The sequence below is a fragment of the Portunus trituberculatus genome, chromosome 43 (genome assembly GCF_017591435.1).
Source record: "Portunus trituberculatus isolate SZX2019 chromosome 43, ASM1759143v1, whole genome shotgun sequence".
NCBI classification, from domain to species: domain Eukaryota; kingdom Metazoa; phylum Arthropoda; class Malacostraca; order Decapoda; family Portunidae; genus Portunus; species Portunus trituberculatus.
In genome coordinates, this window is record NC_059297.1 from 16846838 (window position 1) to 16862108 (window position 15271).

Genomic DNA, 15271 nt, shown 5'->3' on the forward strand with positions numbered 1-15271 from the left:
TGTAGAGGGCTGCTGGTCCACGCAGCAGTTCAAGTGTACAGTGAATGAGTGGCTGCTACGGACAGAGAGACGGAGGCAGGCTTTCGGATAGAAGGCATTAACTGTGACTTCTTTAGCCTAATATTGTACGAAAGTATGTATGTATAATGTACAAAACTCTGTATATCTATGTAAATTGGTATAAATAAAGAGAGAGAGAGAGAGAGAGAGAGAGAGAGAGAGAGAGAGAGAGAGAGAGAGAGAGAGAGAGAGAGAGAGAGAGAGAGAGAGAGAGAGAGAGAGAGAGAGAGAGAGAGAGAGAGAGAGAGAGAGAGAGAGAGAGAGAGAGAGAGAGAGAGAGAGAGAGAGAGAGAGAGAGAGAGAGAGAGGAATGAGTCCTTTGTGCCAAGAAAAGACAGAATTACAAGAGCGAGAAATAAGATGAAAGAAAAAAATCACACTGGGGAAACAATGAAATATTAAAATAAGAAAAAAAAAATGGACAGGGTTACAAATTAAAAGTCAGGTACAGCTCTTTGAAGGACAAAAATGCTGTTTCTTTATGCAGTGAATAACAATAAAACAGTGCCAGAGGAAAGAAAAATGACGATGCACTTATGAGGGTTTCTTTGTATTTGCTCATAAAGCAACACGTTGGCATACTCTCGAGGCACCAACAACGTACCTGCCTGAAGGTGTCTTTTACATTCAACAGAATATAATGTAAATAATTTTGGCCTTACAGGTTGATTTCATTATTCTAGCGGTAGTCTAACGAAGACTTTACATTATCATTTAAACCATCCATTGGTACACCAGTAACTATATATCTTACCTATAAAACTCTAGAAAAGTAAGCAACATTTATCAAGAATATGTGAATTGACACATGTTTCGGCGTTTCGGGCCCCTTTTTAACTCGTGATACCTTGCTCCTCATTCATTACTCACAAATCACCTTGAGTTGTTGCGAAGAGATATTCTTATAAGCGTTATTAGGGTGCGAAAGATTCACTCCATTATTGTTTCGTAAAAGTTCTACTATTCACTACACCAGTTTCAATATTTTCTAATTGTGTAATTATGGAGGAAAAGTATCTGATATCTAACCCGTAATTCCCAACAGGTTATTTTAAAGCCAAATAAATAGTTTGTTGCAAGTTGAGAGGATAATTTTGAAAAATACCAATAATGGAAGGAGTTATAGGAAGACTCGACTTAGTCCAATAAAGGAATGTATTATCATCCTTACAATTTTTGCCCTGGAATGGTTAAGAGCTCCAGTCTCCACCGTGAATCATCAGTTCGCGACAATCTTGTGCTGGTGGTTCACTACGGGAAGTGACCTTGTATCGGGAATCATGTCCCTTTACAATTAGGTAAGGACACCTCTGCTTGTACGTTCATTACTTTCAAAAGGCTGAAGCTGAAGTTACATATGTTTCTTTTTGTTTCTAGTGACAGATTTTTACTTTATTAATAGGAAAATTACTCTCGAGAACCCGGCTTATCATTCTATGTGGCATTTAAAAATAGTCATGATGAGAGACCAAAACATTTCTGACAACGCCCCTATGTCATACACGTTCTAAGTAGATGCAAACTAACTATTCTTGAGCATATTTTTCTAATATATAACGAAAAAGAACGGTAAAAAAAATCCTCTGTCTGCTAATAACATCCTACCTAAATAGCTCTTTTCAACATATCAAGATAAGAAATTAATGAGGAGCGAAGTGTCAAGAAAAAAAAAAGAAAGATGAATATAAAAACTACATATAAAGAGATCTTACTTAATCAGCGTGTTTTGGAGTTAATTCTGGATTTCCATCAACTGCTCTTACTCTTCAGCTTGAGAGTCAGGCAAAGCCAAAGGGATGAAGTAAGGAAAACATTTAACAAAAAAAAAAATTCCAGGTGAGCTATTTTGGGTCATCATGAATACCTACTTGAATACTAAAATATTATTTATAGGATATGTTTTCACAAGTAAATAGAATGTAATACGTGTACTTTACCAAGGCAATGGCTCATGTGTGTGACTCGAGTCTGCCAGCCGTATTTTCCAGAGAGATCTTAAGCATCATGATATCATCGTCCATGGCATAGGCTTAAACCTTACACACACACACACACACACACACACACACACACACACACACACACACACACACACACACACACACACAAAAAAAAAATAAATAAATAAAAAAAAAAAAAACTTGAAAATTATATTAGTGTTTGGCAGAGTATTTTTAATTCACACGAACACACAAGGTTCGTGATATTCTCGTCTGTGAGTCACGTCATGAATGATCTTAATGAGCAGCACGAGAGAACGCTCTCAGCCGGTTCTCGGTTCGTCTCCAGAGTCAACTTCTCCCCTACCGAAGGCTCTCAAAATCTTGCAATCTTGGACTATTATTCAGATACAGGCACAGAAAGTCTGAGAAATGTGTATATGATACAAAATTGGACGTGTATTGCACGAAGTTTAAGGAAACAGTGAAAACTAAAACACCTCTCTCTCTCTCTCTCTCTCTCTCTCTCTCTCTCTCTCTCTCTCTCTCTCTCTCTCTCTCTCTCTCTCTCATACACACATATACACCATGATCACGACCACCGCCTCCACCATCACCAGTTCCACTTTATTAAGTTCAAAGTTCTTCGCCTCATCAACCCCTTTCCTGTATCAAACTACCTTTATTTAGTCTCAAGTTCTCGTTACTTACTGTTATTATTTCTATTGCTACTGCTCATCTCAGCTTGTTGGCTTTCATTCTCTTCTCAGGTTCATTCTCGTTGCATAAGATTTTATGCTCTTTGACTCTTATCTTGTCCACCTTACTAAAGCAGAAATAATGAACCAATCTCTTCCGCTAATATCAGGCCTCTCTACCTAATTGTGGCATTTTTTCACAATTTCGCTGATCTTAGTATCAAGACAATTCCTCGAAATTGAGCAACTAGACAAAGCAGTCATTAGTTTTTTATTCCTTTTTTTTTTTAGTTGCTCTTCACTCATCCTAATTTATTACTAGTTATTTTCTTATGAAACTACGAATGAATATGAATGATAATAAATATGCAAGATATTAATGTCATAACGTACGCCACATTACAAATAATTTAAGTAATAAAAGAATATTACTTGTTTAAGTTGCTAAAATTACAGATAATCTTAACAATGAAAGAATATAATTGTTTAAGTTGCTAACTGAATTATTGTACTGCAGGGACAATACCGGTAAAAAAATCATAATTGAATGAAATTCAATGTGCAGACAACTGAAAAATGACATGAATATTCTACAAATAATTCTGTATAAATAATATACTTTTACAGAGTCAAAATAGATTGCATTGCAATATATCACCCTTCATTACTAGAAAGGTAATATGTTGTCTGGCAATGTCTAGCCGCCTTACTTGTATATTGATAAAATGATGGGTTTGTAATAAGTTTTTTTTTTTTCAACGAAGCTGTCCGATATACAAGACTGTCGTCGCCACTATTCAAGGAGGCTTCATGTTTCCTTCATATGAAAGTTTATCATCCTTGAGATGAGGTTGGAGAGTTGATTAAGAGCAGGGGAAAAATTATACATATTTTTCAAAAAGTGATTATTGACCGGAAGAGGAAGAAGATGAGTGGCGCATGACTCTTCAGATTCTCTCTCTCTCTCTCTCTCTCTCTCTCTCTCTCTCTCTCTCTCTCTCTCTCTCTCTCTCTCTCTCTCTCTCTCTCTCTATATATATATATATATATATATATATATATATATATATATATATATATATATATATATATATATATATATATATATATATATATATATATATATATATATATATATATATATATATATATATATATATATATATATATATATATATATATATATATATATATATATATATATATATATATATATACACACACACACACACACACACACACACACACACACACACACACACACACACACACACACACACACACACACACACACACACACACATACACACACACGCACGGCTTCGCTTCATGAGATTTTTTACTCATTTTTTGCCCTTAATTCGTCCACTTCACTCTTTCATCTTTCATCCTTTTCATTTGGAACTTAATCAGTTTTTTTTTTTCTTTTCTTCTATATTCTTGTTTTTTTTAAGAGTTGGACTATTTCAAAGGAAAAGATTGAAATAAGGACGGTACCATTAAAAGATTAAAAAAAAACTTTTCATTTACTGATTCCAAAAAAGTTCATTGGTAAAAGACATTACTCAAATGAATTCTGGAGTGGACATGATATTCCCCTTCTTTATACTACTCAAATTACAACAGCAGGAACAAAACCAATACCAAAGGAGCGTTCCAGAGTTTACCAGTAAAAGGAAGTAATGAATGAAGATCCAGGTCAACTCTTGCATTAATAAAGTTCAGGATATCGGAATGTCTTGTACAGCGAGGTCTCGGAAAGGAAAGAGCTAAACATTTAAGAAATTCAAAGGAATGGTAATAATCTTAATAGGTAAATGAATTCTACGGAACAACAACACTATCTGAGCATCCTGAAAATGGTTATACTGATTAAAAGTACAATTATAACCATAATAAGGGTTGAAATAACCGATAAGTCATTACATTTTCTTTAGCCGTGTCTTTTTGCTTTATCCTCTAAAGTTGCATCAAAGACTTTTTATAAAGTTAGGGGAGAGTAGCTTGGAGCCGTCAGCGGGTTGATACTGGAGCGGAATGAACTGAAATCCCTCGATCATAAAATAAGGTGATTAAAAACATTTATCTGCATGTGAAGGCATTGAATGTACACTCCGCCTCTCAGGCAGCACCGAAATATTACAGCTCTTACTATCTTACCGTCTAGAACATAGTTTATATACCTTTCCTTCTCCCGTGACCTCTCTGCATATTGGTCTATTTGTTACCTATATATTTTTTATCATATTTCATTTAGGTTACTTTTTCCATATATTTTCATTAATACATACATTAATTAACTTCTTTGACTATTTCATGTTTTTTTTTCTGAGATTGTTCGAAAATAATGATAATAAAATAAAACATACTTTTCTTAGTAAGATTTTTTTTCGGTTGTTTAAACTGAATCTTCATGATATCTATTTTTCTGATTTTTAAACTTCAAATTATAAATACCTAATTTGCTATTCATATGTGAAGGGTTATGTCCCACAACCTTTCATATGGGGCATGTTAGCAAACTGACGTTATTCTATTTTAAATAGTGCAGAGCTTTAGTTTGGGAAGAAAACTATTTTTTCATGAAAAGTAAGATGAATGTTTGTATTTTTCAATGAAAGCATAAGCAAATTCTTTTTTCATCACTAAGAATGTAAAAAGTGTGCCAATAATTAACGGTCTCCCTAGGTTTCAAGGTAAATCCTCATGTATTGTATGCGCATAACGAGAGTAAATTTTATATTCAAAGAAATTTTGTTGTCGGAGTTCACTTTTCTATTTTTGTGCGTGCGCCAACAGGATCATAAAAGAATATTTCGCTAATTTGTAGAAGAAAAGATAAATTTTCAAAACGAAATCCCATTTTGGTTAGGATTTTTCACGTAGTATTGTCACGACCTGAGTACACAATGGTCATCCGTACCTAAAAATATTTTCCGAACTCGACAAGCTCTCTGGAAATTCCCGCAGCCTACGTCGTGCTTGGTTCTAGAAAAGGCGCGTTCACTGAAGGTAGTTTTCATTAATTCATATTGATACCTCTAGCGTGCTATTTCTCTGTAACTTGCTTTGTCTTTTTTTTTTTTTTTTTACCCTGAATTATCTTTTCATTCTTTTGACTCGGGGATCTTTTCGGGAACGGCATTTTACGCTGGTATTTTTTTTTTATTAAATTAGTTAGGTATGTATCTATATTTTTCCAATACGCCGGTCTGCCTCATAAGCACAAGACAAAAAACTACTTTGATCCTCACAAGTATCCTTATATTCCGTAACTACTTATTTGGTTATTGCTTTTATTTTCACAAATTTTTTTTTCTTTTTTTTTACTTGTATACCTCCTTCTCTGGTTATTGACTTGACGTATGTCAGCACATATTCTCACTTTCTATCATTATCTATTTCATAACTGCCTTGATTTTCATAAACACACGTTTTACTTTTCTCTTGAAGTCACTCTTTACCCAACCAACTGCAGTCTCTCACCCATGCAAGAAATACTGCCACCAAGGGAGAAAAGAAATAAACCTTACTGACTTTCTCTTTTCCTTCTCTACTGACAAATTTATCATCTCGTAGCTTTCCTGCTACCCAGCCGTCTCAATACAAAACACATAGTGCAGTTCGGAGAAAACTCGAGAAACTTTTATGGAAAACAAATAAACGAATAAACGAAAATACATCCATTGATATTTTTCTCTTGAAGAGAGATTATATACACAAGATTTCTAGTGAATTGAGGCCGCCTGTCCCCTTTCATGATAAACGAGAGTATTGGAGCAGCATTTGATGTAAGTTATATGACAAAAAAATATATATATATATAGAGAGATATATATATATATAGAGAGAGAGAGAGAGAGAGAGAGAGAGAGAGAGAGAGAGAGAGAGAGAGAGAGAGAGAGAGAGAGAGAGAGAGAGAGAGAGAGAGAGAGAGAGAGAGAGAGAGAGAGAGAGAGAGAGAGAGAGAGAGAGAGAGAGAGAGAGAGAGAGAGAGAGAGAGAGAGAGAGAGAGAGAGAGAGAGAGAGAGAGAGAGAGAGAGAGAGAGAGAGAGAGAGAGAGAGAGAGAGAGATGATGGTCGCGGTCTCAATGCATGCGGCTTCTACAGAAGTCCATCCTATTGAATGATCACTACCCAGCTCATAATATGACGGAATTTGAGTCAACTTTTGCTGAGTAGCAAATGGCTGCGACAATGATAATACCTCGGAAAAGGCTGCCGCAGAATATTACATTTTTATTACACAATATTTAAAAAAAAAAAAACTTTCCAGTCTCCTTATTATGAGGACGAGACAAACAAACGAAAAGGGAATATCATAACAAAAAAAAACTCAAACATGGAACATGTAATAATATTTCAATGAACACGCAAAATAAAGACAAAGTGTAGGAAGATATGTGAACTTGGGGAAGATGGCATTACCAATACTATTCGCAGCATGCTCTCAAAACATGTTCTAAAAACTTGTATGTAAAAGTAGTCTTTGTGGTATTGGCGATCGGTTTTAGTGCGAGATGGGCTGTGTACAACAGTCAAGACCAAGGTAAAAATTACGCAACACTTCGTGATTACCTACGGCCCAACACATAACGTATAAAAGTAGTAAATAGATATATAACTAGACAAATAAATAAATAAAATAAAATAAAATATACTGCTGTAATGGTCCTGACATGAGTTCGATCCTGACGAGGCCACCTCTCATAAGGTCGTCATTGCATTTAATGACACCCTGATGGCCACCTTCCTGCATTTCATCTCATCCATTAGGAAATCGTGGACAACCTTCAGGTGGTACGTCAGGGGATAAAGTGTCCCAGAGCACCCATCATTTGGTAAAGAACCGCCGCCTCATGTGGTCTAGAAACAACCTTATGTCGGGTGTCTCATCTCAGAAGGCGGAGAGATGTTACAGATACGCCATTTGATAACAACCTAGCAACTCTTATATGTTTATGAACGATGACCAGAAATATTTTTGTTAAACTTACAAAGTATCCCCATAAGGGTATGATCTTCAGCGTGATAAGTTAGCTGGTTGGGTGAAGAAATAACAAAAATAAAAATCAGATAAAAAGGCGCACTAGTGGGAGAAAGAAAAAAAGTAAAGAAAAAGGCGCGGGCTTCAATTCTACAAAAACTTTCCTGCTGGAGCTGCTGGAAATGTTACACAGAGTTCCCCTCATATTGCGTGGTGGTGATCTTCCTGGCAGCGGTGGTGGTCACAAAAGTTCTGTTCGACGAGAACTGGGAAGAACACAACTTACGCTAAAGACGAAACAAGGAAAGGCGTAAACAAAAACAAAATATTTATATATATATATATATATATATATATATATATATATATATATATATATATATATATATATATATATATATATATATATATATATATATATATATATATATATATATATATATATATATATATATATATATATATATATATATATATATATATATATATATATATATATATATATATATATATATATATATATATATATATATATATCGCAGAAGTGTAAAGCAACAACACCAAGTTCACAGGTCCTAGTAACACCTAATATAATAGTTGAATTGCAACCCTCGTGCTTGCCTTTCATTACTTCAGACTAGGACACACACACACACACACACACACACACACACACACACACACACACACACACACACACACACACACACACACACACACACACACACACACACACACACGTCCGGTAGCTCAGTGGTTAGAGCGCTGGCTTCACAAGCCAGAGGACCGGGGTTCGATTCCCCGGCCGGGTGGAGGTATTTGGTCTCCTTTCACGTGTAGCCCCTGTTCACCTAGCAGTGAGTAGGTACGGGATGTAAATCGAGGAGTTGTGACCTTGTTGTCCCGGTGTGTGGTGTGTGCCTGGTCTCAGGCCTATCCGAAGATCGGAAATAATGAGCTCTGAGCTCATTCCGTATGGTAACGTCTGGCTGTCTCGTCAGAGACTGCAGCAGATCAAACAGTGAAACACACACACACACACACACACACACACCGCGTAGTGTAGTGGTTAGCACGCTCGACTCACAATCGAGAGGGCCGGGTTCGAGTCCCGGAAAGTGGCGAGGCAAATGGACAAGCCTCTTAATGTGTGGCCCCTGTTCACCTAGCAGTAAATAGGTACGGAATGTAACTGGAGGGGTTGTGGCCTCGCTTTCCCAGTAAGTGTTGTGTGTGATGTGGTCTCAGTCCTAGCTCTAGGAGCTCTAAGCTCGCTCCGTAATGGGGAAGACTGGCTGGGTGACCAGCAGGCGACAAAGGTGAATTACACACACCGCGTAGTGTAGTGGTTAGCACACTCGGCTCACAACACACTCGGCTCATAACCGAGTCCCGGGAGCGACGAGGCAAATGGGCGAGCCTCTTAATCATGTGAAGTCCGTGTTCACCTAGCAGTAAATAAGTACGGGATGGTAACTACAGGGGATATGGCCTCTCTGTCCCGGTGTAGTGTGTGGTGTGATCTCAGTCCTACTCGAAGATTGATCAGTATGAGCTCTAAGCCCTTTTACGTAGGGGAAAGATTGGCTGGGTGACCAGCAGACAACCGTGGTGAATAACACACACACACACACACACACACACACACACACACCCGGTAGCTCAGTGGTTAGAGCGCTGGCTTCACAAGCCAGAGGACCGGGGTTCGATTCCCCGGCCGGATGGAGATATTTGGGTGTGTCTCCTTTCACGTGTAGCTCCTGTTCACCTAGCAGTGAGTAGGTACGGGATGTAAATCGAGGAGTTGTGACCTTGTTGTCCCGATGTGTGGTGTGTGCCTGGTCTCAGGCCTATCCGAAGATCGGAAATAATGAGCTCTGAGCTCGTTCCGTAGGGTAACGTCTGGCTGTCTCGTCAGAGACTGCAGCAGATCAAACAGTGAATTACACACACACACACACAAACACATGCATGCATACACAGATGAAAGCAAAATATTCATACATTGTGATACCCAGCCCTGTCAGTCACAAAGGGCTGACTATCCAACATCCCTGTCCACTCAGCATCGGCTTCTCAACTAACACCGCCACTGAAACAATGCCCTACGTATATACTCGAAGTTTTTAATATCATTAAATCCACGTGTTAGGTAAACACACCATTCAACACCATTTAAAACAACAACAACAACAAATGCTGCTGCTTCTACTACTACTACTATTACTACTAACTACTATTACTACTAACTACTATTATTACTACAACTACTATAATAAATGTCCTTCGGCGACATCCTATAATTAGCATCACGATCATCAAACAATTATCGTTATGAGCACGGCACTTCCTTTCTTTGACAGAATATTGAGAAGTGATGTTCTGATGTAGGTAAAAAGTAAAGGTAATTGGGATGGATATGGAATGGGAATACGACACAATAAAAAAAAAAGTCTTATTGAGCCTTTACATAATAATAGCCGTACACGTACACCCGTGATCCAAAGCAAGGTAAAGAGAATGATCCAAAGTTCCTAACCCATCCATGAGGAGGCTGAGGTTCAGAAGCGAGGCCTTTCTTGGCGCAGGCCCACATCGACTATCATGGGGCAATGAATACACGCATGTTCGAAAACATTCATCAACCATTTGTATGTATGTATGTTTGTATACGTATATTTAAATAAGCTTGAATATACAAATAAGCCCAATACACACTATTTATATTGCGTCTAGAATAAAACGCTGTTGAAATGTACATGCATTTGCACAAAGTATTAATGTTCATAGCATTAATATTTGATTAAACTGTTTGCTTATTATATTGCATAAGCGTGAACTGTGTTTTATTTTTTGTAAGCTCTGACTGTCTTATTTAGTTTACTTTTATTCACACACACACACACACACACACACACACACACACACACACACACACACACACACACACACACACGTACACACTGACGCCAGCGGCGGTAAGGCGACACTCAGACCATGGTTTCCAGGTTAGCAAAACTCTTGGCAAGTTATCAATTTACTATATCATATTTTCGTGCTCTAAAAATCTCTTTGGTAACTTCAAAAAAAAAAAAAAAAGGAATATTATACATAGATACACATTTTTAATACAAATAGCAGATATCACGCCGATCATTTGTTTACTTATTTATTTAGCTACTCTATATACACTTCCTTACATGGTTAATCGAAAAAGGAGTATTGTGGATATCAAGATATAAAGAAGATGGCCCAGAGTCCCCTCGCATCGTCCCCTTCAGTCCCTCTTTGCGAAGACCATGGAATAGAGGCAGTATTCTTTCAACACGCGCGGTGAGGGCTGCTGGTCCGCTCCCCTTCCACGTATACAAATACATATCGCAAAAAAGAAAAAAAAACATACACTTAAGACAGAAAAGCACACTGAATTGCACGGAATGTTAAGAGAAGCGTTGTTTAGAATTAGTAAAGTCCTGATGAAACGTCAAGTCATGTTCTCGTTTTCATTGAGTTTTGCCCTTTCCTTCGGTTTGAAGTTCTCTGAGGTGCTGACAAAACCTAATAATCAAAAGGTTCCGAGTCAATTAAGAAACTTTAGAATTAGAAAAAAATATACATAAATAGTATAGTCAAATGAAGATTACTCAAATCTTAATCTATGTGTACCTGCATTTAAGATCTCAGCGTGGTGACTGAGGTCTGAAAGAAAAATAATGAAAAGTGATGAGAGTCTTTACAGTCACGTTGAGGAATTTAATCATCTGGCATAGATAAGGTTACAAGGGTATTAAGCCAATTATTGATTAGTTTGGCGGTTCAATGCATTAGACTAGCGGGAGAAATACTGATCCCGAGAGATGATGGCCTTTACTACACCACTTCGCAAGGATACATGGAATAAAAATGTTTAAGAAAAGTGAGCTTACGAGAGTTGGCTTTACTTAACATAGGTGAATACTGTTTGGAAGTTCGTCTATTTTCTTTTTAAGACTAAATACCATAGCTTAAAAAAAAGGATAGCATTTATGTTTTAAAATTATATGAGTTTAGAATGTTAGAGATAAAATATCCTGAGAAATGTAAAACTTTTCTGACAGGTGTCCATTTAGATCATTTGTCTGCTTCGTCTACTGTTTAGTTTAAGTAATCCTAAGTGATTTCAAAATCATACAATAAATTTCACCATTCATCACTAGATTGTGAACAATAACAGTGAAACGACTGAAGATCTAAACTAGCATCAAGAAATCACGCCCAGCATTTCTAAATTCGTTTTCCTCTTATCATGCCACAGAGATTTCTAGTTGTGCTCCTTTGAATGTTATTTCTTTTTATCTTATCGATGGTGCAGAATCCTAGTTAATTAAACGCTTACTGGACATTCAAAACTTCTTTAGAAAAAAAAAACTGACAACTTTCGCATCAGCGTTTTAAAAGTGATCGAAGACACACACTCGGTTTGCCTTGAACATAGATCATATTACCTTACTAGAAACACACGTCTTCGTTTTCCCTCACATTTCTCTATCTAAATTAACAAATACATTTTACTGCTTTCTCACACAGCACACTTTACTTAAAATATACATTACATAACAGATTAAGATTTACTGGAAACACACTATTCTCACTTTTACTCACATTTCTCTATCTAAACCAGCAACTTCCCCTCTTTCATATAAAACATGGTGGAAAGTTATTGCTCTTGTCTGTATTATGAACTAAAAAAAAAAATACAACATGAATATCTAGGTTTTCACTGTAAAGATCCATAATGCTAAGTAACTAAAAGAAACTTTAAACCCTATTAACACTTTTCCCCTCTATACATGGATTGGTCTGTTATATTTCCCTTACCCTTGAACACACTCGACTCGGGACAAGATATAAGAATATCTCTATCAGTACATGTCCATATATTTTTTTTTCTTTTATCGGCGGTATTTCATGCAAATATCCCCGCTTATAGCTGCAACAGTTCATCAAGATTACGTCCCTCACTCTTGAGAATACCGGTGCACAACATCTTTTCCATTACTGTCATCCTTGTTTTCCATCAGTACCCCACTACTTCACTTGTTCCCTTTAAACGGTAAGCTGCTTAACTATTCACTTCCCTCTCCAGAACAATGCCCACATATCATCCATTCCTGGTGACTAGCTTCCCAAACTCCCAAGAGTGTTAACACCTCACCCTTATCGACATCTTTTTATTGTTATGCCTTCCCACGTTCAATCCTCAGCCTTACATTTCCCCTGCAATCTCTGCCTTCACGTCCATGAATAATCAAATGTACTTCTAAGTACTCAACATATCTATTCCGCTGAACTCTGTCTTAGCTTTGTATTTCTTTTCAGTCTGTAACGTTGATCTCTATTGACACTTGATGAGTGCTATTTTGAGGACACTTTTAATTCACTTACTTCCTTTCAAAGCTGTGTATAGTTAATTTCCCAAAGAGTCTTATACCATGTTTTGCTCACTTCCATTCGACTCTCTCTCTAGCCACGTGAACACTTTCTCTTATTTTTTTACTATTTCTTTATCATTTGTCCTACCCTTTTCCTAAAACACTACCTCTCTCTCTCTCTCTCTCTCTCTCTCTCTCTCTCTCTCTCTCTCTCTCTCTCTCTCTCTCTCTCTCTCTCTCTCTCTCTCTCTCTCTCTCTCACGCGCTATCACACACACACACACACACACACACACACACACACACACACACACACACACACCATTCGTAACAATGTGAATGTTTTTATTCTCAGCCTTCCATTACCTACTGAAATTATCCAAATTACTCACTTGTGGGAAACCACAGGTCTGAGAATGCCTCATCTATGCCTGATAGTTTCTTTCAGTTTCCTTTATTTTTTCATATCTTTATATTATGAAAGAAGTTGCAAGAATCAAACAGACTTCTCTTTCCCAACCTTTTCTAGTAATTGACTTAATTTTCTTTTAAAGTTGTCTCCTGACTCAGCACTATAGGCGATGAGCCAGTAGCACATTTTCTGCATTTTTTTCATTAACTTTGAGAAATGACAACTTCTTGAGCGCGCCTGATCACACACGCAAAGCCGTTCGTTTGCTCTTCCGTCAACCCGTCAACAGTGAACAAACATCGTTCTTATGATGCACAGTCAAGCAGATACAGTGATACAGACAGAAGAGAACAAAATGAGATAAAAGTTAACGGAAACAAAAGTTGACGAAAACAGTTGACAGGAAATGTGTTCCAGTGTGACGGTGCCTTAACAAGCTCTACGGAGTCGTGATGCAATTCTATAACAATATCTTATTTTAATTTGTTTCCTGAACGACTCTTAAACGTTCAATGGATATCAGATTTTTGGAAAACAATAAAAACAGTGAAAGTGATAATTGTTTACTATAATATTTGCCGTGACTGTAGAGATTGTTGAATTTAACTTTCAATTAATTTCCACATAATTTATACTCCATTTTTAGTGTTTGATGTATTGTTCTTTTATATCTACTTCTATTACCCTTTATTTCTGCTCCGTTTCAATTCTTTGTCCATAAATTGCGAAGTTTGCGCATACTGATTGTTACTTTGGTGCACAGCAGGGATAGTGCAGATTTAACATACAGCACCACTCGGTCTTGTTGACGGGAGTGATTCTGGCAAGGTAAACAGCATTCACAATATGGCTCTCACTGGCATTTATTTTCTCAATGTAAATTCAAAAGTTTTATTTACCCAGTCAAGAAATATTTTCAGATATCAACTTTAACGGCGTTGAAATTAATTTTCAATCCGTAAAACGCCACCTCTCGTCATTTTCTTTTCCTCACCAAAACACAGGTGTTTGGGCCAACTGACAGTAACTTTTTTTTTTACTCCCTCCTATCTGCTATCTTTTCTCAATTCAAAGCCAGACGTTAAGTTTATGTCCGAAACGACTTAACATGCACTCATGTCCCTGTTCTTCAATCTCCAGAATTTTCTACCATCTAGCTATGACTATAAAATTCTTGATATTTTCTTACCTCTAATCCTTCTACTAATGATGTCACCCTATCTTCTCCGTCGGGCTCTTTTGATCATAATCTTATATCTGTATCTAGTCATATCTCTCCAATCCCTCTTCAGAGTCTCCCAGAGCGGAGGTGGTGTTGATGCTTACGACTACCACAATCACCACAACATCCATCATCACCATCATCACTATTATCATCAGTATATATCGATAATCTTCAGACAGAATACGTACTCTATAATTTCGTTGTTGATCATCTGATGTCGTAGTATATGACCACCACATCACATTGCACTACATGTTACAATAATGAGAAATCAGCTGGAAAGAACTTTCCTCCTCGTTCTTCCGCCCCCAAACATGCACATACATGACTTAGCTGAGATCTTGCAAATCGGGCAGACAGGCGTGTGTGTGTGTGTGTGTGTGTGTGTGTGTGTGTGTGTGTGTGTGTGTGTGTGTGTGTGTGTGTGTGTGTGTGTGTGTGTGTGTGTGTGTGTGTGTGTGTGTGTAATTCGCCTCGGTCGTCTGCTAGTCACTCAGCCAGTCTTCCGCATTACGTGTGTGTGTGTGTGTGTGTGTGT